General features: G+C 44.4%; 1 pseudogene; it reads left to right on the top strand.

The window, feature by feature from the left end:
- Positions 1-27,431, top strand: part of LOC125256050 — a 122,829-nt pseudogene that overhangs the window by 14,107 nt on the left and 81,291 nt on the right.

Genomic DNA, 27,431 nt, shown 5'->3' with positions numbered 1-27,431 from the left:
TGTAATTATTAAAGCAAACATTATATTGAAACCAAAATGAATGTGAATGACAAAACAGGTTTAATTAAAGATTACCTTAAATGAACAAACATGTAACATGTGTACATGAGGGCTTGCATGTGAATGTGTGTGTGTGTGTGTGTGTGTGTGTGTGTGTGTGTGTGTGTATACGTTCACATTACCCCTCTTGTGCGACCATCACTCGGGCCGTCACAGCAGACTACTTATAATGGCATCAGTTAATGTCTAATTTCTACTATCTGTCATTTCTATACTCCAAGCAACGAGTTATAACAAGAGGGAAGTGTACATTGCTGTCGATACTTGAAATTTGCTTTAAGTTTTAATGTGTAATTGAGCAGTGCTGTTCATTCATTGTATAATTGTGATTGAATCCAATGTGATGTCAAAAACAAATATAAGGACATACCATGGTATTCCAAACAAATCAAATAAAGTGCGTTGTTTTAGTAAACTTTCCACCGTTGAAAAACTATATCGGCTTGGCGTCATTACCATGCTCCTGAATAACATGCTTCTATCTACCACCAGCAAAGCCTCTGACACAATCAACAGGTGTCACTAATATTCACTTCCACATAATGTTGTTAAAGGGCTATACTCCTAATTTGGCTCCTACACTAGTGAATGTTGCGACAGGTAGGACTCATTTACAGCATTACCAACAGCAAATGTGTCGCATTACTGTTTAACAGATTGAACAATAGATGTTGTGTCAAAGCCACTGAAAGGCAAGCCTGCAACCTTTAGCCAAAAAAGCGTAACGGCTAATGCTAAGGCTCTGGCTGTGGCAGTATGCAGGGAAGGAGCTTTGAACGGCGGGCACTGATGTCACTGCCATTACACGATAGGCTGGGAGGTACCGCACATGATTAAGTGAGCAGTTACACTTTCTCCAATGGTAAGAGATACAGACCCTTTCATCTCCCTATAATATACAATCTCTGATACAGGTGCAGTGAACGATGAACATTATATACAGCTTACGTAAATGTTTCTCAACTGGTGGGTTGCAAGACTTTTCAACCACTTTTCAATCACGCGCAAATACGGCACACTGTATATTAGGCTACTCGCTATAAATAAAGCGCAAAAGAAACTGAGAATGCAGCGTCGTAGTTCTGTCATCTATTTAGTCATAAAATAACCAAAAAGGCGATTAAAGCTGCGTTGAAACTGCATGCTTGTACGTAAACCTATTTGAGATATTTTATATATATATATATATATATATATATATATATATATATATATATATATATATTTTTTTTTTTTTTTTTTTTTTTTTTTTCACGAGTGTCCTGTTTTGTGTTAAAGCGATTCTAAAAAATGTTAGGATGAAAATCCACACAGCAGGAGACTCCTAGGCGGATCCACATTCAAGTCGCCAAACCCGCGTGACTGTCACATTCGTTTTGGTACCGCCCAGTGGATCAGCTCCGCCTCCAGGCGGCGCCATAAATTGTACTGTTAATCAGCGGACCCATGTCGGATCCGTGGATGTGCACGCGCCTTTACTGTAACGGTTGTATCAATTTGTGGGTCCCAAACGGACCCGCCGCAGAGGTAAGGTTTTAATCGCGGATGCAGCATGGAGCCACGGCGGGTCCGCGATCCGCCTTCGTTGCGGATCTGTCACTGTGCCCAAGTAGATGCCGATACGGGTCCGTTCGCAGATACGGTCCGGAAGCCGCGATACCTCCGTGGTCGATTCGCCGCGGAGTTCTTTTATTTATTTTTATTTTATTTATTTTTAGTTCTTATTTATTTATTGTATTAGGCTCATCATTATTGATGATCACTATTGTTGTGTTATGATATTGTAATATTTACCATTATATAATCAGAGGAGAATAGAAAAGTTTATTAAAGTGTCACTTCACAATACAATAGCAAAATATATAAATATGTATAGTATTTTTATGTTACATTAATACCCATTGTGCAAACTTTCTCTTTAATACCGCATGGTTTATATACAGGTTGCCGCTGATTGGGCTGACATTTCTGACAGACCCACCAAACAAGAGAAAATGTATCTCAAACCCCGTTGCACACCATTGCACACCGTTTCCAGGAAACATGTAATTCAACCGGAAACTGTAGCAAAACGTTGTGCACCGGTTTGAGCTAGGTTTGATATAAACACAGCCAATGATTTGTCAGAGGTGTCATTAGGATTCGCTAAACGAGCCAATAGCATTTAAGTAGCCTTTACCTTGAGTCTTGTGTGGTGGCATAATAATATTAAATGTAAACTCCTTTGTTGAAGGCAGTAGTAAACTTTCCTATAATTTGCAGAAGCATTTCTAATCTGGGTAGACTTGAATTTCTAGTGGTGGGAAACTGAGGCTTTCTGGTCCATGTAACACTTCACAATTCAGTTTTCAGACTATGCAATGCAAATGCAAAAATAAAAAATTGAAACCAAGCGTTAATTTTTCTTGTTTTTCGGTTACATCTTAAGTGGATATTTGCCATTTTTTCCCTTTCTTAAATTTTACCTTTGCTAATTATTTCTTTGGAAACAATCATTTGAATAAATGAAATCTAACTGATTTTCTGTTTTTCAATTTTTTGTCTTGTAATCTGTGCCGTGGGCTGTACCATTAGCACGGTGGTGTGGCCGCGGACTAGGCCCCCTCATTTCATTGATGTAACTGCTTTATTTCCATTATATACACATTAAAAGCACAGAGGATGACCTTTTTCACCCGAAGTGCTATCATGTGCTATCATTTTTATTATTAATATAATATCTGTCGTGACAGATAAATAGAGGACTCAAATGCAGTGAACAAAAGTGAAAAGTTTATTTAGGAAAACTTGATGACAAACATGAACATGTGACCGTGAAGAAAACTCTGTATGGTGATTCCCGTGTTCTCCGCACACCATAAGCGGACACACAGACTGGGGAGGTCACCGAGAGAAAACAGGACTCCAGCAGGATATAATGTCCTGCTAAAAACTCCTCGTCTTAGGGTCCTGAGTACAACAGCAACAAAGCAGGTAAGTCACGAGATCAAAAGCACAAGACAGAGAGCACAGACAAAAACACATCCACGCGACACAACATAGTGATCAACTGACAACAAGAGTTAGACACAGCTGGGAATAAATAGGGGATGGGGAACGAGTGACATACAGCACTACCAGGCAACGCTGATTGCTCGAATCACGAGCTGCAGAAAATGACAGGACACTAACAAACAACAGAGATGAACTGGCAACACACCCTGACCCGTGACAAACCCCCCTCCACACACACACACACCGATAGTCAATGAGAGTGCAATCCAGCATCTCTCCTCTGGACCATAACCCTCCCAGTATACCAGATATTGGTGACCTCTACCCCTCCGTCTTACATCAAGAAGTCACCATACCGTGTAGGCGGGCAACCCCTCGACAAGTCTGGGAGGTGGTGGGACAGAGGTCTGGGGTTGAAGGGGGAGCGAATAATGGGCTTGATCTTGGAAACATGAAATACCGGGTGAATTCTCTTAAACTGAGGGGGTAATTTGAGTTGAACCGTCACCGGGTTAAGCACCTTGGTAACAATATACGGTCCAATGAATTTAGGTCCCAGTTTACGTGCAGAAAGTTTGAGGGGAATGTCCTGGGCTGACACCCAATCCTGCTGACCACACACGTAAAGTGGGGGCTTAGAACGGTGACAGTCCGCTGACGCCTTGTTTCTTTCGCCAGTCCGAGAAAGGGCTTCTCTGGCGAGCCTCCACGTATAAAGGCACCTCTGAATAAACGCATGCGTGGATGGAACAATGGCATCAGATTCTTGAGAGGGAAATAACGGGGGCTGGTAGCCTAAACAGCACTGGAAGGGTGATAATCCCGTAGACAAGACCAGGAGTGAGTTATGTGCATACTCGACCATGGTTAATCTAGAACACCCAAGTCAATGGTTCTGCTGATGCCACGCAGCGCAGGACCCTGTCCAAGTCCTGATTAGCTTGCTCGGCCTGACCTTTAGTCTGTGGATGGTAACCGGAGGATAAACTCGCAGTCGCCCCCAGCTGTCAACAGAATTCTGTCCAAAACCGAGCCACAAACTGGGGACCCTTGTCAGAGACCATGTCCACTGAATGTGAAAGACGTGAATGTGAAAGACGTGATCTAAGACAATGACCTTTGTCTCCCTCGCTGAAGGTAATTTGGGGAGGGTGATGAAATGAACTGCCTTCGAGAACCTGTCCACAATGGTGAGGACCGCAGTATTGCCACTAGCGGGGGTAGGCCTGTGACAAAGTCCATGGTTATGTGTGACCAGGGTCTCGAAGGAATTGACAGTGGCCGGAGTAGCCCTGCTGAGGGTCGATTTGAGCCCTTACCCTCCGTGCACACCGGACAGGCCGATACGAACTCTCGTGTGTCCCGCCCTAAAGACGGCCAACAGAACCGCTGCTCAATTAACGAACATGTTCGAGCCGCTCCTGGATGGCAAGCCAGGTTGGATGAGTGGCCCCACTGAAGAACACTTGTTCGGACCAACTCAGGCATAAATAACAGACCCGCTGGGCACCTTGCAGTGACAGTAATACCGTGTAAATGCCTCACGGACTCCACTCCCCAGGTGACCGCCATAACCACCCGGTTGGGAGGCCCGATGGTCTCCGGCGAGGTGGGTTTAGCCTCCGCCTCAAAAATCCGTGAGAGTGCATTGGATTTACCATTCTTATTACCCGGACGATACAAGATGGTAAAGTTAAACCGACCGAAGAACAGTGCCCACTGAGCCTGTCGAAAATTTAGTCTTTTCGCGGAACAGATATACTCCAAGTTCTTATGGTCGGTCCAAACAAAAAATGGAACCCCCGCACCCTCCAACCAGTGATGCCACTCCTCCAGTGCCAACTTAACAGCCAGTAACTCCTTATTCCCGATGTTATAATTCCGTTCAGAGGGGGTGAGACCATGAGAAAAAAACATGGGTGTATTCTGTTATCCAAAGGTGATCTCTGGGACAATACTGCCCTTACTCCTACATCAGACGCATCCACCTCCACAATGAATTGGCGAGACGGGTCGGGTTGATTAGAATGGGAGCCAAAAGGAAGCGACTCTTTAAGTTTGTAAACGCCTCTTGAGCCAGGGTTGACCAACAGAAACATGTTCGTGTGGAGGTGAGACTTGTCAGTGGTAGGGCGACCTGGCTAAAACCCCAAATGAATCCCCTGTAAAAATTGGCAAACGGCAGAAATCGCTGGACCGCCTTATGACTATCTGGGGTGGGCCAATCAGCAACTACTTTTACCTTAGCAGGATCCATTTGGATGCCTTCAGGTGACAGAACGAAACCCAGGAACAGGAACCGACGTCCATGAAACTCGCACTTCTCCACCTTAGTGAACAAATGATTCTCCAGTAGCCACTGCAACACCGCCACGTGCTGAACATGGTTACGCTTGCTCTGGGAGAAGACCAGGATGTCATTGAGGTAAACAAATACAAACTGGTTGACCATGTCTCTGAGCACGTCATTGACGAGTGCCTGGAAGACCGCCGGGGAGTTAGAAAGTCCAAAAGGCATATATTCAAAGTGACCTGTAGGGGTATTAAAGGCGGTCTTCCATTCGTCCCCCTCCCTGGTGATAAGCATTGTGTAAGTCCAACTTCGTAAAGATGGTCGCTCCCTGCAAGAGTTAGAACACTGAAGACATCAACGGCAAAGGGTGGCTTTATCCGTGATGTCATTCAGTCCCCGATAACCTATACAGGAATGTAACGACCCATCCTTCTTCCCCACAAAGAAGAACCCCGCCCCAGCCAGAGAGGAAGAAGGACGTATTGTACCGGCTAGTAGAGACAAAACTCGAAAACCATTATAACATCTATAAAGATATTATTCATGCTTTCAATGTGGAACTAGGCAAAGCTAGACAGACCTTCTTCTCAAATATCATAAACAGAAACTTAAATAACACCCGCACTCTTTTTGCTACTGTAGAGAGACTAACAAACCCCCCAAGTCAGATCCCCAGTGAAATGCTCTCAGACAGCAAATGCTGTGAGTTTGCTTCCTTCTTCTCTGAGAAAATTAATAATATCAGAAATGCGATCAGCACATCCAACTATTTGCAACTCCTTTTGCCTCTGGGTCTTCTAGGCTCACCAGACAGAATTCCTGGACCAAGAAATGGACCCGGCGAAGGGAGACACAGATTCACTTTGTGGTTAGGATGCAGGGGGCAATGCTCGGTCGTCATGAGCAGGAACTCTCTGCGTTAAGACATGTGGTTGAGAACCTCATTGGTCAAGTGACAGACTTATCTCACCGATTTCAATTTCCCCGTCATGAGCTCTCTGATTCTCTGCCTCCCAGCCAAGCCTCTGAGCCAAGAGTGAACGATCCACCAAGATATGCCGGTGAGCCCGCAGAGTGTAAAGCCTTTCTAACTCAATGTGAAGTTGTTTTTCACTCTAACCCACTAAGTATGTAACCGACTGAGCGAAGGTTGCATTTGTTATTTCTCTGATGACAGGGAGAGCGTGAGACTGGGCCACGGCAGTCTGGGACCCAGGCAAGCTCCATCTCCACATCAACCTGGACCAGCGCCTGTTTCTTTTGAAGCCGGCCAGTTTCCTGAACCCATGGAGATGGCGGGTGTTCGCATTTCTCCTGCGGAACGTCAGCGTCGTATCACTCTTCATCTTTGCATGTACTGTGGGTGTTCGGGACATCTGGTAGCGGCCTGCCCGCTAAAAGAGAACTCTCGCCAGTAGACAGGGGGATACTGACGAGCATAGTTTCCAGTTCTCCTCCTGCCAAATCTATGACCACACTGCCTGTTGTGCTCCGGTGGGCAGGGACTACCACAACGTGTAAAGCCTTCATTGACTCTGGGTCGGAGGGAAATTTTATGGACGAGCAGTGGGCTCGTGAACAGAAGATTCCTTTGTTAAAACTCGATGACCCAATTCCTGTGTTTGCATTAGACGGCAGTGAGCTGCCTGGTATTCATTATGTTACAGCACCGGTGAGTCTCACCATTTTGGGCAATCACCAAGAGACAATTTCATTTTCTATTTTTCGTTCTACTTTTGCCCAGGTCGTCTTGGGTCATCCTTGTCTCGTTCAACATAATCCACAAATAGACTGGTCACACGGAACCATTCAGTCTTGGAATTTGTCTTGTCATGTCCAATGTCTTGTATCTGCTGTGTCTCCCATCTCTTCTGTCTCTGTGTTACAGGAGGAGCCTGGTGATTTGTCAGGAGTGCCGGAGGAATATCACGATCTACAGGCGGTCTTTAGTCGTTCCCGGGCTGCGTCCCTTCCTCCTCACCGTCCGTATGATTGTAGCATTGAACTTCTTCCCGGTACTACTCCTCCCCGCGGCCGTTTATACTCTCTTTCTGCCCCTGAACGTAATACTCTCGAGAAATACTTATCTGAGAGTTTGGCTACCGGTACTATTGTGCCTTCCACCTCTACCGCAGGCGCAGGATTTTTCTTTGTTAAGAAAAAAGATGGTTCGTTGCGCCCCTGTATTGATTATAGAGGGTTGAATAACATAACGGTCAAGAATCGTTACCCGTTGCCCTTATGTCTTCCGCCTTTGAGTTGCTTCAGGGGGCCCGCATTTTCACCAAATTAGACCTCCGTAATGCTTACCACTTGGTGCGTATTAAAGAAGGAGATGAGTGGAAGACGGCGTTTAACACGCCTCTCTGTCACTTTGAATATCGGGTTCTCCCGTTCGGCAACGCACCGGCTGTTTTCCAAGCCCTAGTTAATGATTTTCTGAGAGACATGCTTAATATATTTGTTTTCGTATATTTAGATGACATTCTCATCTTTTCCCCGTCTCTAGCGGTGCATGTTCAGCACATTCGTCGTGTCTTACAGCGTCTATTGGAGAACAAGCTTTTTGTTAAAGCTGAGAAGTGTGTCTTCCATGCTCAGTCTGTGTCTTTCCTGGGCTCGATTATCTCTGCTGACAGTATCAGCATGGATCCTGCTAAGGTACGCACAGTTATGGAATGGCCCATCCCAGATTCACGGACTAGTCTCCAGTGTTTTCTGGGATTCGCTAATTTTTACCATTGTTTTATTGCAAATTTCAGTCGCATTGCCGCGCCTCTAACGGCTCTCACTTCGCCTAAGAAACAATTTGAATGGACCGAGGGAGCACAGCGAGCTTTTGACAAACTGAAGGAGCTGTTCACTTCAGCACCGGTTCTTATCATGCCTGTTCCTACCGAACAATTTATTGTCGAGGTCGACGCCTCCGATATTGCTGTGGGCGCTGTCCTTTCCCAGCGCTCCTCTGCTGATAATAAGATTCATCCGTGCGCGTTCTTCTCGCACCGCCTCTCGCCTGCCGAACGAAATTACGACATCGGAAACCATGAGCTTCTCGGCATTCGTTAGGCTCTGGGCGAAGTGGCGTCACTGGTTGGAGGGTTCCTCTGTTACGTTCATTGTGTGGACAGGATCATAGGAACCTCGAGTATATCCGATCTGCTAAATGGTTGAATGCTCGTCAGGCTCATTGGGTGCTTTTTTTGGACGTTTTGATTTCACTATTTCCTATAGACCTGGATCGAACAATACTAAGCCTGACGCTCTTTCATGGCAGTTCGGTTCCGCTGGTGACGCCTCTTCCACTGAACCTATTTTACCTGAGGGTTGCGTGGTGGCAGGCGTTTCCTGGGGAATCAAGAGACAAGTCAAGACCACTCTTACTGGTGTTTCTATTCTGAAACGAATGCCCTCCTAATCAATTGTTTGTTCCTCCGACCATGCGGCTTGCTGTCCTCCGATGGGGTCATTCCTCTAAGCTGGTAATTCATCTAGGGGTTAGAGGAACCCTAGCATCCATAAGCCAATGATTTTGGTGGCCTTCTAGAACGCGCGTTGTACGTCGTTTTGTTTCTTCGTGTCCCGTATGTGATCAGACCAAGTCGAATAATTCTCCACCCGCCGGCCTCCTTAGACCCCTTCCCATTCCGTCTCGTCCATGGTCACATCTGGCCATGGACTCCGTTACTGGTCTCCCTGCTTCTAACGGTAACACTGTTATCCTCAATATTGTCGATCGCTTCTCTAAAGCAGCCCATTTCGTACCACTTTGTAAGCTCCCATTCGCCAAGGAGACCTCGCAGATTATTGTTGAGAATGTTTTTCGTTTGCATGGACTCCCTACTGACGTCGTTTCGGACAGAGGTCCCTAATTTGCTTCACAATTCTGGAAATAATTTTGTTGGTTGATTGGGGCTACTGCCAGCTTGTCCTCGGGTTTTCACCCCCAGACTAATGGTCAAGCTGAACGTACTAACCATATTTTAGGACGCATGCTTCGTTCTTTGGCTTTTCGTAACCCAGCGTTGTGGTGCGAACAACTCCCCTGGGTTGAGTACGCCCATAATTCTCTTCCCTCGTCGGCTACCAGGTTATCTCCATTTCAGTCTTCATTAGGGTATCAGCCCCCTCTGTTTCCCTCTGAGGAGACTGAAACTTCTGTTCCCTCTGTCCAAGCTTTTATCCGCCGTTGCCAACGAACTTGGAGAGCTGTTAGATCCGCCTTATGTGGAAATAGAGAACGCACCTACGCGCGCCCAATTGTTGTCGCATTAAAGCGCCTAGATATGTTTGTGGACAGAAGGTATGGTTATCCACCAAGGATTTACCACTTCGAACCGAATCAAATAAACTGGCACCACGCTTTATTGGACCCTTTTCCATTATTAAGATCCTTAGCCCTGTGGCCGTCAAGCTCAAATTGCCTCCTAACTTGAGGCGCGTCCATCCGGTCTTCCATGTCTCGTGTATTAAGCCGGTCGTTCGCTCCCCCGCACGCCCTGCCCACTGTCCCGAACGTGTTGAGAGTTCTCCTATTTTCAGGGTCAGGAAGCTGCTGGACATGCGCCGTTGGGGTCAGGGTTACCAGTATCTCATCGATTGGGAGGGCTAATGGTCCTGAGGAGAGGAGTTGGATTCCAGCCCGGGACGTCCTGGACCGCTCGCTCGTCGATGATTTCCTTCGCTCTCGCCAGTCCTCTTCCTTGGGAGCGCCAGGGGGCGCTCCTCGGGGGAGGGGTACTGTCATGAGCCAGGTTTGATCACTCGTGTTTTTGTGGGTGTTTTTCCCCCTCTATCGTTCTTTCATTGATTTCAGCTGTTCCCTGTTACCTCTGGCATTCGAGCTCACGCGCACACACCTGTTCTGAGTCTTCGCGCTGATTGTGCTGCCTACTTCTCCCTGTTCTTCGCTCTTGTCTGTGTCCGGGAATTGTTGTATGTGAGTGTGACGTGCTCCTCATTGTCTCGCTAATCTTTATTCGTGTGTGTCTCGGCAGTCAGTATTCTGTATGTGAGTTCCAGCCCCAGTCCAGAGACCTGAGCTTGTTTCCTGCTGTCGGTTCAGTTTAACTGTGAGCCTGTCGTCTGGCGTGGTTGCATCTATCTGCCAGCACGGACCATTTCCATCTGCTCGTACTTCACTTCAGTGGGACTACGGTTGAGGACCTGTGACTCGGGAAGCCGCTGTTCATTCTTTTGATCTCCAGCTGCAACGTGCCTGCTTCTTCATGTCTGGCAGTCTGTTTCTGTTATATCTGGAACTCTAATAAACTATTTGCAACTCCTTTCACCTCTGGGTCTTCTAGGCTCACCTGACACTACATGGATGAGTGCATAGTGCACAAGCACATAGTGTGTAAGTGCATAGTGTATAGTGCGTCATTTGGGGTGCAACTAAGACATGTCACTCGTATTGTTTTGAATGTGAGAAAGTGTAACACGCAATATGGCAGAATAAGTCCCACCTTCAAAATAAGAGCCAATTGCCATCTGGTAGTCATCGCGTCACTGCAGCGGCCGTTAGAAACACTGGTTTCTATAGAAACAGTCAGACGCGTGCCTCCGATGAGGCACAAGAGACGCGCATTTAGGTCTGCGCATGCATTAGCTTGATCCAGCCTAAAAAATAGTTTTTTTTTGTCATGATTCGAGCGTTTGGAAAAAAATTACGAGACAGTTGTTGTCAGAATTCATTGGTGATTTCAAATATGAAATTTAATCGAAAGCTTGGCAAACAACTTTGGAGAATTTGATGTTTCCCCATTCAAAGAGATAGGAGTTGCATGGATGCCCAGGATGCCCGAAAGGCATTTTAAAGATGGCCGCCGAGTGAAATGACTTAAAGGGACTTTGCTTTAAGCGAACAAGAAGCGTGTGAAGTGCAGAAGCTAAAACGGTTGCCGTGGTAACGAGCAATGCCCACTAGAGAAAACATCTGCATCTTTACTGTTAAATATTGTATAACAAACGAGAGCTAAAAACCTAACAAAATTAAAAAATCATTATGCTCGATTTTCTGTATATTTTCGCTTGGTACTCTTTATATCTTTCATGCTGCATTGAAGGATCTTGGCAAGCGCTGCTGCTCAAACCGCCCTCTGTCTGCTGCCTATCCCACTGAAAATGAACTGGAATCTCGTGGTTGTACAGTACCAAGTAAATGCACCCCACCAAGACTATAAGGTATATAAATAAACTAAAGTAATAACGAATAAGTAGGTAATACAAACAAGCTGAGCAGGCCACCAGGATTTCACTTTTCCCAACTTCTCGCAATGGCAGTCCAAAACTGCCTTATATTTAGCATAGTTAGGCTACTATATTAATAATAAAAATGATAGCACTTAGGGTGAAAAAGGTCATCCTCTGTGTTCTGCTTTTTTAAACTACTCCTCAGCGTGCATATAGTATAAATAAAGCAGTTACATCAATGAAATGATAGTAGTCGGCTAGATTTAATTTATTCAAATGATTGTTTCTAAAGTCATAATTTAGCATAAGTATATCTATTAAAGAAGTACATGAAAAACAAGAAAAATGAACGTCGGGTTTCAATTTTTCATTTTTGCATTTGCATTGTATGGTCTGAAAACTGAATTGTGAAGTGTTACATGGACCCTTTCTGAAGCGTTTAAGGACCATGGTATCCCTGTTCTTAATTGGCCAGCAAACTCGTCTGACCTTAACCCCATAGAAAATATATGGGGTATTGTGAAGAGGAAGATGCGATATGCCAGACCCAACAATGCAGAAGAGCTGAAGGCCACTATCAGAGCAGCATGGGCTATCAGAGCAGCATTGGCTCTCATAACGCCTGAGCAGTGCCACAGACTGATCGACTCCATGCCACGCCGCATTGCTGCAGTAATTCAGGCAAAAGGAGCCCCAACTAAGTATTGAGTGCTGTACATGCTCATACTTTTCATGTTCATACTTTTCAGTTGGCCAAGATTTCTAAAAATCCTTTCTTTGTATTGGTCTTAAGTAATATTCTTTCTTCTGAGATACTGAATTTGGGATTTTCCTTAGCTGTCAGTTATAATCATCAAAATTACAAAGAAATAAACATTTGAAATATATCAGTCTGTGTGTAATGAATGAATAGAATAGTTTACAGTTTGTAATATAAAAGTTTCACTTTTTGAATGGAATTATAAATAAATCAACTTTTTGATGATATTCTAATTATATGACCAGCACCTTTATGTGCCTGATTTCGACTCCGTGAAAATATATAATCTACCTGTGAATATTTTATATAACTACAATATCGGTAGGTTTAAATCCGAGTAATCACTTATATCAATGTTATATCGTCATATTGTCCAACCCTAAAACATATAGCTTTATAGTATAGTTTTTGTCAGTATTTATTTAAAAACACCCAATTATGCAGAATATGGTAAATATTTAATTGATGAGTTGTCAACATAATATATAACAATGCAATATATACGGTATGATTTTACCTCAAAATCCAAAATTTGACACAAAATGATAACTGCAAATCCATGTTTCTCTGCTGGAGTCCAGCTGTTAATAATCTGTTAATTGCAGTGATCCATTTGCTTCTTTTTTTGTAGCTTTCGGCAGTCTTTAAATATACCTCAGGTTCCTTTTTGAAAGGGAACTTCAACTCTGCGCTGAAATTGCGCTATGGGGAACGTCACTCGTGACAGGTGTTCGAAATGCCAAGAATCATACAACTCCAATCCTATTGGCCGGCGACAGCCTATGACGTCGAACAGCGCAAACTGTGACGTATAAAGGGAGCGCCTGAGGAAGCAGCCAACATCTTCTTGTCTTTTCGGGACTGTTTTGTTCGTGCCTGTCTCACCGCTCCGGTAAGATTTTCTATCTATCATGGCTGAAAAACGTTTCAGGAAGTATGCTGATCCCTGTCCTAGGTATCTTACACCTGAGGACACACACGACCTGTGCGTTATGTGTCTGGGCAAGGAGCAAGGATGCTGTCTGTGTTAATTGTGAGTGTCTGCCCATGAAGACGCTCCGTTCTCGTCTGGCCCTCTTCTCGAGGGGAGAGGTGTCAACACCATTGCCCGGTGGTTCTGGCCCTGCTTGCGCTGAGGCAGAGCGGCGGCTGAAATCATGGGGCTCTCAGGTGGAGCTCACCGAGGAATTTGAGAAGGGCGTGTCTATCTCTCAAGCCGAGGCGACTGACGAGGACGTGCTCCTGGATGACTATGACGTCCTGTCTCTGACGTCATCGGATCCAGGAGCGAGTGCTCTGCTGGCTGATAGCCCCAGAGAGCAGGAGAGGGGCCACGGGCTCGCCCGCTACCTCCTCCTCGGCCACCCTGCCTGGCGTATACGGAGTTATTGGAGGTTATCGAGCGCGCTACGGACAGATTACAGCTGCCCTGGGAGCGCGTTAGGAAGGAACCTGCTTGCGGTAGACTGGACGAGCGGTTCTTTTCAGATCATAACCCTATAACTCCGGGGAGCCTTCCATTCCTTCCCGATCATGTTGAGATCGAGAAGGCATGGAAGAACCCATACTCGGCCCGGATTCATCGATATCAGTGAGCTAGTTTTGCTGATGTCGAGGGATTGGGCCAGCATGGGTACATGTCCTTGCTCTGAGGGCCACCAAGCAGACTGCTGCCTCAATCGGCCGATCTATGGCGGCTATGGTGGCCACAGATCGACATCTGTGGCTCAACTGCGCAGACATTGGGGAGAGAGAAAAGCGTTTTCTTCTTTCAGAAGCGGCGCGATGCGAATAAGAGAAAGCAAGATCTGAGGGAGGTGATCGAGCATAGGCGTCAGCAGCGCAGATGATCGATCATTTCTCGCTTCTCTACTCTACAATGGGAGAAGGAATCTTTGTCCTACGAGCCGCAGGAGGTAAGCGAGGTCCAATTTGTTTATTCTAAATACAGACCTTGATTCTTTCCTGTATAGTTTTCCCGAGCATACAGTATGCCCTTTTTCCCCCTATCATGTTGTATATAGGTGCTATACAGCTTTAACAGCTAGGTTTAGGCTGTTTTTTGGCCTTCCTGTTGCTGTTTTGCACAGGTGGTAGGCCTTATCTTCGAGGAGATAAGCTATGCAGCGCTGCCAGGCCCCACTTTTCAGTGTTTCCTGTGTTATTTTGAGTTTATAGCTAAGGTTGTCATGAATCAGGTTTAATTGCTCCTTATTCTTTCCTCTTTCTTCCTATCGTTTCCTTAGTTGTTTTCACCTGCAGCTCTTTTCTTTCAGCGCTCGCGCTGATTGATCACGCACCTGTTGCGTTTCTTCTCTGATTGCTTCCCCTTCTTTGCTCTGCTGCTAGCTGTGCTTCAGTGTCGGATTATTGTTTTCTCACGCTGGCGTTTGCTCCTCGCTCCCTTATCGAAACTTTGCTGATCTCTATTATTGTGTGTGCCACAGTCTTAGTCCCAGTCCCATGGCGGTCTGGGAGGCGGAGGCTGAGTGCTGCCAGTTCTTTGCCCAGTTCAAGGAAGAGATGACGAAGGTCTTCGACCGCTCGGTCAGTGGACGCGAGGCGTCTCGTCAGCTAGCTGTGCTTCGCCAGGGCAGAAGGTCAGTCTCCGACTATTCCATTGAGTTTCGTACTCTCTCCGCAACCAGTGAGTGGAACAAGCCTGCCCTCGTAGCTCGATTTCTGGAGGGGTTGTGTTCAGAAGTTAAAGACGAGATTTATGCGCGTGAAGTCCCCACTGATTTCGATCAGTTGGTGGAATTGGCCATCAGATTGGAGAAGCGAGCTGAGTTACGACGCTGTGTCCGAGGGCCGACCCCTTTGCCACCCTCTTCACCACCTGCTCCCACTCCTGTGTCGTTTGAGGCTGCTCAGATTCCCGAGCCCATGCAGGTTTCCGGGATACGGATCTCTCCTGCTGAGCGTCAGCGCCGCATCCTGCATCGGCTGTGCATGTACTGCGGAGGGTCTGGTCATCTGGTAGCGGTCTGTCCGTTAAAAGGACGCGCTCGTCAGTAGATCGGGGAGTACTGACGGGCGCAGCTGTGAGATCCCCTTCGGAAAGAACACGCACTATTTTCCCGGTCACTCTTCACTGGTCTGGAGTCATGTTCTCGTGTCAAGCCTTTATCGATTCTGGCTGCGAAGGAAATTTCATGGACGAAGCATGGGCTTTGGAGCATAACATTCCTATTCACCATCTTGATAAGCCTACCCCTCTATTCGCTCTGGATGGAAGTCAGCTGCCATGTACTCATCTCGCCACCGCTCCGGTGAGTCTCACCATCTCGGGAAATCACCAAGAGACAATTTCATTTTTTATTTTTCGTTCCTCCATCTCCCCTATAGTGTTGGGCTACCCCTGGCTAGTCCAACATAACCCGCAGATTGACTGGGCAGAGGGATGTATCGTGTCATGGAAGCTGTCTTGTCATACCCATTGTCTTGTCTCCGCTGTTCCTTCTCTCTCTTCTGTTTCTGTTTTTCAGGAGGAACCTGCTGATTTGTCTGGAGTCCCAGAGGAGTATCTCGATTTGCGAGCTGTGTTCAGCCGTTCCCGGGCTGCTTCTCTCCCTCCTCACTGCCCATACGATTGTAGCATTGACCTCCTTCCCGGTACTACCCCTCCTCGCGGGCGCTTGTATTCGCTTTCCGCTCCCGAATGCGAGGCTCTTGAGAAATATTTGACTGAGAGTCTCGTGGCCGGGACTTATCGTTTCCTCTACCTCGCCCGCCGGTGCGGGGTTTTTTTTGTCAAGAAAAAGGACGGGTCGCTTCGACCTTGCATAGATTATCGAGGCCTTAACGACATAACTGTTAAGAACCGTTATCCTTTGCCCCTTGTGTCGTCGGCGTTTGAAATCTTGCAAGGGGCCTCACTAGATATTCACTAAGCTCGACCTCCGTAACGCCTACCACTTGGTCCGAATTAAAGAGGGGGATGAGTGGAAGACCGCGTTTAATACTCCTCTTGGACACTTTGAATATTGGGTTTTACCGTTCGGCCTTGTCAACGCTCCGGCTGTGTTCCAAGCTCTAATCAATGATGTCCTACGAGACATGCTCAACGTCTTCGTCTTTGTTTACCTCGATGATATTTTGATTTTCTCGCCCTCTCTGCAGGTGCACGTCCAGCACGTCCGTCGTGTATTACAGCGCCTTCTGGAGAACCGCCTCTTCGTGAAGGCTGAGAAGTGCGCTTTTCATGTTTCCTCCGTAACGTTCCTTGGCTCGGTGGTGTCTGCTGATGGCATCAGCATGGACCCAGCCAAGGTGCGTGCGGTGGTTGAGTGGCCCGTTCCTGACTCTCGCATTGCGCTGCAGCGTTTCCTCGGATTCGCAAACTTTTACCGTCATTTTATTTCCAATTTTAGTCGAGTGGCGGCTCCGTTAACAGCCCTTACGTCGTCAAAAACTCGCTTTTTTTGGTCTGAGCCCGCGCAGTCTGCGTTTGACAGATTAAAGAAGCTTTTTACCATGGCTCCTATTTTGGTCACCCCTAACCCCGAACGACAATTTATCGTCGAGGTGGATGCCTCTGATGTGGCCGTTGGTGCCGTTCTTTCGCAACGTTCACCGCAGGACGAGAGGGTTCATCCTTGTGCATATTTCTCCCGTCGGCTTTCGCCTGCGGAGCGTAATTATGATATAGGAAATCGTGAGCTCCTTGCGGTTCGGTTGGCTCTCGAGGAGTGGCGTTATTGGCTTGAGGGTACCTCAATTCCATTTATTGTTTGGACAGACCACAAAAATTTAGAGTACATTCGGACGGCTAAGAGACTTAACGCGCGTCAGGCTCGTTGGGCTTTATTTTTTGGGCGATTTGATTTTTTCCATCTCTTTCCGCCCCGGCGAAAAGAATACCAAGCCCGACGCTCTCTCTCGCCAGTTCGGTACCTCGGACAGCATCGCCACTCCCGAGACCATTTTGCCTGAGGGTTGCGTGGTTGGAGGTGCGGTCTGGGGAATAGAGAGATGGGTCAAATCAGCGTTAACTAATGTTACTGTTCCTCCCAATTGCCCCCACAACATGCTCTTCGTCCCTGTCTCCGTTCGTCCCGCAGTGCTACGGTGGGGCCACTCGTCTAGGTTAATGATTCATCCTGGGATTAGGGGTACGCTCGCAGCCATTAATCAGCGATTCTGGTGGCCCGCTCTCTCTCGAGACGTTCGTAAATTTATCTCTGCTTGTGCCATTTGCGCCCAGACCAAGTCTAATAACTCTCCTCCCGCGGGGCTACTCCGCCCACTTCCTATTCCGTCCCGACCTTGGTCTCACATTGCAATTGATTTTGTGATGGGCCTTCCTTCTTCGTCCGAGAATAGTCATTTTGACTATTGTTGACCGATTTTCTAAGGCTGCTCACTTTGTTCCGCTACCCAAATTACCCTCCGCGAAGGAGATGGCCCAATTGATGATCGAACACGTTTTTCACTTGCATGGTCTCCCTACTGACATTGTTTCCGATAGGGGTCCTCAATTTGCATCTATGTTCTGGAAGGAGTTCTGTTGTCAGATTGGGGCCACGGCCAGTCTGTCATCTGGCTTTCACCCCCACACTAATGGGCAGGCCGAGCGCACCAATCAGATTTTAGGACGTATGCTCCGTATCCTGGCCTTCCGTAATCCCGCTTCGTGGTGTGAACAATTGCCATGGGTGGAATATGCACACAACTCTCTTCCTTCGTCTGCCACAGGTTTCTCCCCTTTTCAATCTTGCCTGGGGTACCAACCGCCTCTCTTCTCTTCCCAGGAGTCAGAGACGTCGGTGCCTTCAGTCCAAGCTTTTGTTCGTCGCTGCCAACGTACTTGGAGAACTGTCAGAGCCGCTTTGTGTCGTAACAGAGAACTTACTCATGTATTAAACCGGTTATTCACGCTCCCACCCAGCCCTCCCGTTGTCCTGTCCTTGTTGAGGGTTCCCCCGTTTATAGGGTGAGGAGGTTGCTGGACGTGCGTCGCCGTGGGCGCAGACATCAGTACCTGGTCGATTGGGAGGGTTATGGTCCTGAGGAGAGAAGCTGGATTCCTGCCCGGGACGTCTTGGATCGCTCGCTCATCGAGGACTTCCTCCTCTCTCGCCAGTCCTCTACCTTTGGAGCGCCAGGGGGCACTCTTCGGGGGAGGGGTACTGTCATGAATCAGGTTTAATTGCTCCTTATTCTTTCCTCTTTCTTCCTATCGTTTCCTTAGTTGTTTTCACCTGCAGCTCTTTTCTTTCAGCGCTCGCGCTGATTGATCACGCACCTGTTGCGTTTCTTCTCTGATTGCTTCCCCTTCTTTGCTCTGCTGCTAGCCACGCTTCAGTGTCGGATTATTGTTTTCTCACGCTGGCATTTGCTCCTCGCTCCCTTATCGAAACTTTGCTGATCTCTATTATTGTGTGTGCCACAGTCTTAGTCCCAGTCCCAGACGCCTTCTCTGGATTTCTCCATCCTCCTTCTGGTTCCCTCTGCCTGGTTTCCCCATCTGCCGGCCGTGGGTTTTCCCATCACCAGCCTGAAGTAACCCAGACCAGTGACGGCTCTGCGGCTCCCCTTGACTGTTGTTTTTTGTTTATTTCCTATTCCAGCTGCAAGTGTGTGTGTGATTCCGCACTTGGCAGACTGCCTGTGTTAATCTTTCGGAAGGACTATTAAAACTGTGTTCATCCCACTCTCTCGCCTCTGGGCCCTGTTTCCCCTGACAAAGGTTATAGGCTGTTACTAGCCTTCCTGGTGCTGTTTTCTCTCAGGTGGTGGCTCTTATCATCGAGAAGATGAGTTTGCAGTGCTGCTAGGCCTCACTGTTAGAACCTTTTTCATGCCAGTAATGTCATCACGTGAACCCCTTGATTTATTTTCAAGTGCCAGATTACGATGCTAATGTTTTTAGCTTTCGTTTTCTAGGGTTCATCTCAGATTTCAGTAACAATCTGCTGTGATACATTTATCCTTTCTGGATGGCATGTGTTCAAAGCATTTATGTTTGCTTTGGGTTCTAAGCTTAGCCTTACATACATACAATACATATGTGAGCTTACTCATGTGCTGCCACAGGTAACACCTGTTTTCTGTGATAGCAGGCTATGGTTAGCCTCTATCTGCGAATACGGTGTTTGGTTGCACTCCCTGTTTGTATGAGGAAATGTGTTTCACTGAGTGCATCACCTGTTGGATTGCACACGCAGGTTGAATGTAGGGGATCTTATTCTGGTTAGAATAGTGTTATCTCTGTTTACTCCCTGTTGATCTATGAACCATAGCAGCTGTCTTGCATTGCTGATAAATTGTTGGCTCTTTGTGGTAGCCTCTCTCTTATCACAGCTTATTTTCTGGATGCTGTTGATAACGATCATGAGTTTGCTCATGTATTTTTCATCACTGCCTCAGGCATTTGCTCACGCTGTCTGGGGTGACAGGCCTGTTTGGCCTTCCTCAGACCGTGATAGCATGTTTTATATGTACTGAGGTACATTTCCTGTTGGAGTATGTAGGCTTAAGCTCAGGCTTGGTAGTCACTTCCCCATTTAATGTGTAAGTTTAGTTCTGCCCCCTTGAGCTTGGGTCCTTTTTATGACCATGGGCTGACGCCACATGGCGCTAAAGTAGTAGGCCTGACCAGGCCTCCTTTGTAGCCTCTGTGCCGTTCCAGCTGGGTTGGTCCTGTTTTTAGGCTCTTTTCATGGTTTCTTATGTTCTTGACTTGCGCCACCTTCGGCCACACCCACCTCTATACGAATAGGCCCCACATTAGGCCTTTCGTTGAGTTCTGGTGTGCAGTATGTACTTCTTTAAACCCGAGGGTTTTTCAAGTATCTGCCTATGGGCTTGCCCTAGTCATGAACGTATCACCATGGATGGGTCTTGGGTAACACTAGCTGATGCAGCGTGTATATGGGTTGTAGGCCTTCGCAGGCCTCCTTTGTGTCATGCAGGAATTTGGCTTTGTTCACCTCTTGGTTTCCTTTAGCTCTAGTTGAGCTAAATAGCTACCCTGTCTATTTCTCGGTTCTACTTTGCTCCTAGAACTTTAGTGGCCGCTGGTTGACACCACGTGCGGTGGGTAGGCCTTGAGGGGCCTCCTATGTAGCATGCTGGCTTTTTCCCTAAAAACCTTTGTCACCGGCTGGCCGAGGCTCAGGCTGGCTAATGACCTCCTTTGCAGTTGGTCTGTCTAGCCTGAACCTCGATAACACTGTCACGAGCTGATGCCACGTGTCTGCTGAGGTTATAGGCCCATGGGGCCTTCTTTAGCGCTTGTTGGCGTACGCTGTACTCCTCTTGCTTAAAGAGTAGAAAGGTGCTTTTACCGAGTACACTGCTCGTTGGACTGTTTTGGACGGGTTGTTTTTGTGGGCACCCACAGCTACCTAATTACTGGGTTGGTCATGTTTTCAGCATGTTTGTCAGTTCTTTGGCCTTCTAGGCCATCCTGATTACCACCTGGTTGTTGGGTCCATGTTGTATATCAGTTCATTGTTAGAACTTATAGCCATGTTGTAGGCCCCTTTGTTAGTCGGCCTCCTTGGTCATGTACCTACAGTACGGTCTGTCTGTTAGGTGAGCTTCATACTCCCCTCCGGGTTGCCTGTGTAATTGTGCCTAACTCCCTATGCTGGTCTTGGTAGAACTTCTATGAAGTCTCCAGTTCAGACTGGCCCCCAGGCTGGTTTGTGCTCCCCTGTACCTGGGTTCTCTAGCGCACAGCCTCCTCAGTGCTTTTTAGAAGCTGAGTAGATCCTAGGATGAGTGGTCTTACTCCCCTCAATACGAGGGTTTATAGCGCTCAGCTGAGTTCCACTCTCCAGGATGCCCATCTCTGCGTGTGGGTTTGAGTTGCTTACTGCCCTTTTGCAGTCGCTCTTTCCTGCTCTCCTCTTGGAGTTTGCGCATTGGAGATTCTGTTATCAGACAAGGTTGGCCCTCAAGGTTTGGCTCTGCTAAATTGGTACGGCCTCCTTGGTGGCGTCAGGGGTAAATTTTTCCCCCTAGTGACTGGCCGGGATTCCTATAGGTGGCCTGGCCACATTCCCTTTAAGTGACCACTTCTTTCAAGTCTACAGATGCAATCTCGATTCAATCAGATCAAATTATATTTTAAAACTTGCCGCTTCAAATAGAGTGCCCCAGGGATGACGCATTTTTGTAGGGAAAACCCGGAAGCGAGTTAGTTTTTTAGAACTTCCGGTTCCAATGCCGTAAAGTCTATGGGTTTTTTGAATGGGTTTTTGCTAAATCGCCTGAAATAAGGTCTGTGGTTAACAAAGCCTCTAAATACTTTCACGTTTTGATCTATGACATAAAACACACCAGTTATAACCCGCTTGTGATTTTTAAAACTTTTACTGTGTCTTGAAATCGGCGGTTGCTAACATATTGCTAAAAGGGACTACTTCCTTTTGCGGGGACTTTAGACGTCATCATTAGAAACGGGACATTTGGACAGCATTTCTCATGAAAAAGTGGAAAAGTATTCATAACAGCACAGATCATAATCAGCGAGCATGTTTTTAAATAAAGTTGTTTTTTAAATACAGTTTGAGGAAGCTTGGTGGTGACGACGTTGATCCGCGACCATGGTGTGCTGTAGTCCGTTTATAGCCTACTGTTAGCCTTTTATATCTGACGACTTTATTTAGGCTTCAAAATCTATAAATGTTGTGTTAACTTGTAAAGATTATCTTGATAGACAAAACGTGTAAGTGTCATAACCCTTTGTTAAACACAGAGCTTATTTTCTGCGATTTTCCAAAAGTCTATGGGAAAAATGCATAGGCTTTCAACCAAGGGAACCCGTGCGCCGCTAACTTCTGGGTTGGCCTACAAAAACACGTCATCCCTGGGGCACTCTATAACGGTTGTATCGATTACATCATTACGCCACTAGGAGGCGACAAGGGACTGTTAAAATGTATTTGACATTGAATGATTCATTCAAATGATTTGTTCAAAAACATTGATTCATCCAGTAATGAAACAAGTGAAATAGTTATGAGTGAGTAATTCAATCATTAATTCAAACCCATTTTTTAAAATTAATTAATTAAATATTTTTAAATAGACTGCAACAATTAATATTTTGTCCTCTAGTAATTAATTATATGCAATTTAGTTTAGTTGTCTATTCAGAATAATGGGAATCACGATTTCTATTTGAATGAAACAAACAAAAATCTTGATTCTCATTTTATCCAGAATTGTGCAACTCCAACACAAATTAAAATAACACATGCACGTTCATCTTCCCCGCTGCTGTAGCAATTTCTTAAAATGTTATGTATTTAGCCCTATATGTTTTGCCTGTTTTTATATTGTTTGTGAACATGCATTATATATTGTAATGTTATCTGCATCCACTAATCTTCCATCCATACTGACTAGTGCTGGCTATTTGACAATTCATCATCATTCATAATTATTTTGAGCAATAGGATTATATAAAATATTAAATTATATTATATAAGTGGCCTATATAAAATTACAAAATAAACATTCATCAATCAGTACTTTTTTACTGTACATTAAAGATCAAGTACTTTTGTACTTTCACTCAAGTAAAATTGAAAAGGAGCACTAAATACTTTCACTTGAGTAATATTTTATGATACGTATCTGTACTTTTACTCAAGTTCTTGATTTGTGTACTTCGTCCACCACTGATACCCATTGCTGTTTTGTTCTTATTCCCCTTCTCTTAATTTTGGAAATGGGTTACGTTCTCACTTTTTGTTTAAAATAATTAACATTAAATAATGAATCATTTTAGAACATTTGCATCTGTGATGAGCAAAATAATAAAATCCTTACCAAAAAAAAAAAAAAAAAAGCTTTTGAAAAGCAGCAACAATAATTGTCATGGTAAAAAGTGTACAGTTTTAGGGGCCATTTACACAACAACGAAAACTGAAAACGTTTTACATATTTTATCCATTCATTTACATGACAATGGCATTTTGGGGGCCTGAAAATGCTAATTTTTGAAAACAAGTGCAGGTTTTTAAAAACTATACCATTATTGTTTTTGTGTAAAGGAAAACATGAATTTGTGAAAATGGTGAAAACGTCATGTGCATGTGTATTACATGTTCAGTCTATAGTTGTGTAAGTATTTCTTTACAAAGTGACATTGCCAACTACTGGCCTGGCAGCGTAATACAGCGTTTTTAGTCATTTTTGCAAATCCATATGAACTGGGATTGTTTTGATAATGGTGTCATCTGTATGTGAAAAACTTTTCCGTTTTTAGTACATCATTGTCATGGAAATGTACCCTAAATTTGGTTTTCTATTACAAAAAAGGTTTTAATAGTAATCAACTCCTGGGACATAAAATTTGCCCATAGTTGAAGAAACAACCATATTTAACAAATCAGTAGCTTGTTTTTGTAACTTAAAGTTGCTTTTCACCTTTGATTCCTGTTTTATCTCACTTCCCTTCTCTTTACCCAGTTTTTGCGTCTCTCCAGCACCACGGATCCTTCCAAGGTCTTCGATTTCATGAGAAAACACTGGAAACTGGCACATCCCAACCTGGTGGTGTCAGTGTTTGGTGGTGAGAAAAGGTCAGAGGTCAAGCCCTGGGTGCGAGAAGTGTTTGAGGCAGGGGCTGGTTAAAACTGTACAGAGCACAGGTATCTTCTTCTCTCCACACATATCTCATTGTTTTTCATACATTTTCATGCTATACAACAGTTTTCATTATGCTACTTTCTCAACTGTGTAAAAGTTTTGATATCTGAGTAGATTTTTGATTTATTGCAGACTGTCATTTTTCAGCATAACTGCCCTCTTATTTGTGAAAAGGTTTGCTAGGTTATGCCATGTGACTCTTTGTTTGTAAATGTCATACCTGAAATGATCAATAAGATACAGAAGTGCATAACCACAGTGACTTGAGCAAACTCCAGCTGTCAGTGTGCCTTCTATTGTGAACTGTCAGGATGCAAGCAGTATGAATATGAATCATACTTGTAAGGTAAATAAATGCTAGTCATCGGAGGCCCAGTTACCAGAACACAAATTCATGCCGGACTAATTATAGTGGCATGAAAAAGTATGTCAACCACTTGCAGAATCTGTGAAAATGTGAATAATTTTAATAAAATAAGTGAGATCATACAAAATGCATGTTATTTTTATTTAGTACTGTCCTGAGTAAGATATTTTACATAAAAGATGTTTACATTTAGTTCACAAGACAAAACAATAGCTGAATTTATTAAAATAAACCCATTCAAAAGTTTGTGAACCATTGATTCTCAATACTGTGTGTGGTTACCTGGATGATACCTGTTTTTATTTTTTTGATGGTTGTTCGTGAGTCTCTTGTTTGTTCTGAGCAGTTAAACTGAGCTCTGTTCTTCAGAAAAATCCTCCAGGTCTTGCAGAAATTTCAGTTTTCAAGCATTTTTGCATATTTTAACCCTTTCCAGCAGTGACTGAATGATTTTGAGATCCGTCTTTTCACACTGAGAACAATTGAGGGACTCAAACTCAACTATTAAAAAAGGTTCAAACATTCACTGATGCTCAAGAAGAAAACACGATGCATTAAAAGCTTGAGGGTGAAAACTTTTGAACAGGATGAAGATGTCACAATTTTTCTTATTATATTTAAATATCATTGTTTTTCATTTAGTACTGCCCTTAGGAAGCAACAGAAGATACTTGCATGTTTCCTGGAAAAAACATTAAGTACAATTTACCTTGATATTTAAATTCAAAAGTTTTTACCCCCCGGCTCTTAATGCATCTTGTTTCCTTCTGGAGCATCAGTGAATGTTTGAACCTTTTTTAATAGTTGAGTTTGTGTCCCTCAATTGTCATCAGTGTGAAAAGACGGATCTCAAAATCATACAGTCACTGCTGGAAAGGGTTCAAATATGCAAAAAATCCTTGAAAACTGAAGAATCTGCAGGACCTGGAGGATTTTTTGAAGAACAGAGCTCAGTTTAACTGTTCAGGACAAACAAGAGACTCATGAACAACCATCACAAAAAAAATAAAAAAATAAAATAAAATAGTTGTGGATCATCCAGGTAACCACATACAGTATTGAGATTCAATGGTTCACAAAATTTTGAATGGGGCCATTTTAATAAATTCAGCTATTGTTTTGTCTTGTGAACTAAACGCAAACATCTTTTATGTAAAATATCTTACTCAGGACAGTACTGAATAAAAAATAACATGCATTTTGTATGATCTCACTTATTTTATTAAAATTATTCACATTTTCACAGATTCTGCAAGTGGTCCACATACTTTTTCATGCCACTATATTTCATCAACCTGGTTTGTCAGGATAGTTGCCCAGCAAGTTCTTCTCTGTGTGTATATAGCTGGCACAATGCAATTTAAAAGAATAGTTCACCCAAAAATCAAACTTTTGTCATCATTTACTCACCCTCAAGTTGTTCTAAATATGTATGTTTCTTTCTTCTGTTGAACACAAAATAAGTTATTTTAATGAATGTTGGCAACCTGACAGCTGACAGTAGCCATTGACTTCCATAGTATTTTTTTCCTACTATGGAAGTCAATGGCTACCGTCAACTGTCTGGATACCAAAAAAAAAGTTAATTTTGGATGTTGCTTATGTATAGGAGCATGGATCAATAAGCGGGGGGTTGAGGGAGGGCCTCGGCAGGTGTATAGGAGAAGCTGTGAGAGATTATGCCAACGCAACATCTGTCACTCTCAGTAAAGTTGTTCTCATTGGCATCGCTCCCTGGGGCCTGGTAGAAAATCGCCAACAGCTCGTCGACCCTGAGGTAACACAACTTAAAAAGTATATAGTCCTGGTCAGAATCATTGGCACCCTTGGCAAACATGAACAAAAGAACCCTTTGAAAATAAATCTGCGTTGTTAATCCTTTTGATTGTATTATTTATTAAAAAAAAAAAAAAAAAAAAAAAAAATTAAAAGAACCTTTCATTGAAGATAAAAATATGGGTAAAATCTCATTGTGAAATGTTTTCTCCAATACACATTATCCACACATTATCCAACTGTTCCCACAAAGTTGGGTGCATGAAATTGTCCAGAATGTCTTGGTATGCTGAAGCATTAAGAGTTCCTTTCACTGGAACTAAGGGGCCAATCCCAACCCTGAAAAACAACCCCACACCATAATCCCCCCTTCTCCAAACTTTACACTTGACACAGCAGTCTGCATGCCTAGGTGCTTGATTTTATACACCTGTGGCCATGGAAGCGATTGGAACACCTGAATTCAATGATTTCGAGGGGTGTCCCAATACTTTTGGCAATATAGTGTATAAACTCACAATTTTGAGAAAAAAGTCAGAATTCCAAGATATAAACTGCATGATTAAAAATTCACAATTAGGAGAAAAAAAGACTTAACGTACAATTCTGACTTTATAACTCGGAATTCTGAGAAAAAAGTCAGAATTGTGAGATAAAGGTCACAATTACCTTATTTTATTTTTTATTTTTTGGCAGAAACAAGCTTCCATAGTTCTCAGAGACCCATTTTGTTGATTTTGATTTTTTATTTTTTTTTAAATGATCTTTTGGTATTTGATACAATCCATGATGCCATGTACTGTATCTCAACAAGATATCCAAGACCTCTGGCAGAAGAACAGGCCCACAACATTAAAGATCCAGCAGTATATTTAATCATACACATGGGGTGCTTTCTATCCCTGTGTGCACTAAATCCATCTGATTGGTTTGCTGCCAAAAAGCTCTTTTTTTTTTTTTTTAAGTTTCATCTGACCATAGAACCGGGTCCTGTTTGAAGTTCCAGTAGTAACTGAATGTGCTGGAGTTTGTTTTTGGATGAGAGCATTAGACATATTACATTCAAGAGTGTTTTTCTTGAAAAGAGGATTTTTTTCCTTCCCAAACAACTTGTAGTGATGTTGGTGCAGTTTTCTCCCCCTTGAACTTAAGACTTAACTAATGATCCTTGGAAAGTCTTTGGTCACTCAAACTATCCTCCTCACTGTGTGTTAAGGCAGACACGCATCCTCTTCCAGGCACAGGCAGATTCATAACAAAATCTGTTGATTGGAACTTATTAAAAGCAAAGTTCACCCAAAACTGATCCCAAAATGTACTCACCCTCAAGTCATAGGTGTATATGACTTTCTTCTTTTTAGCCAAACTCAACTGAAGTT

The sequence above is a fragment of the Megalobrama amblycephala genome, linkage group LG20, assembly GCF_018812025.1.
Source record: "Megalobrama amblycephala isolate DHTTF-2021 linkage group LG20, ASM1881202v1, whole genome shotgun sequence".
NCBI classification, from domain to species: domain Eukaryota; kingdom Metazoa; phylum Chordata; class Actinopteri; order Cypriniformes; family Xenocyprididae; genus Megalobrama; species Megalobrama amblycephala.
The sequence above is the reverse complement of the archived record's forward strand: the minus strand, read 5'-3'. Positions and strand labels throughout refer to the sequence as shown.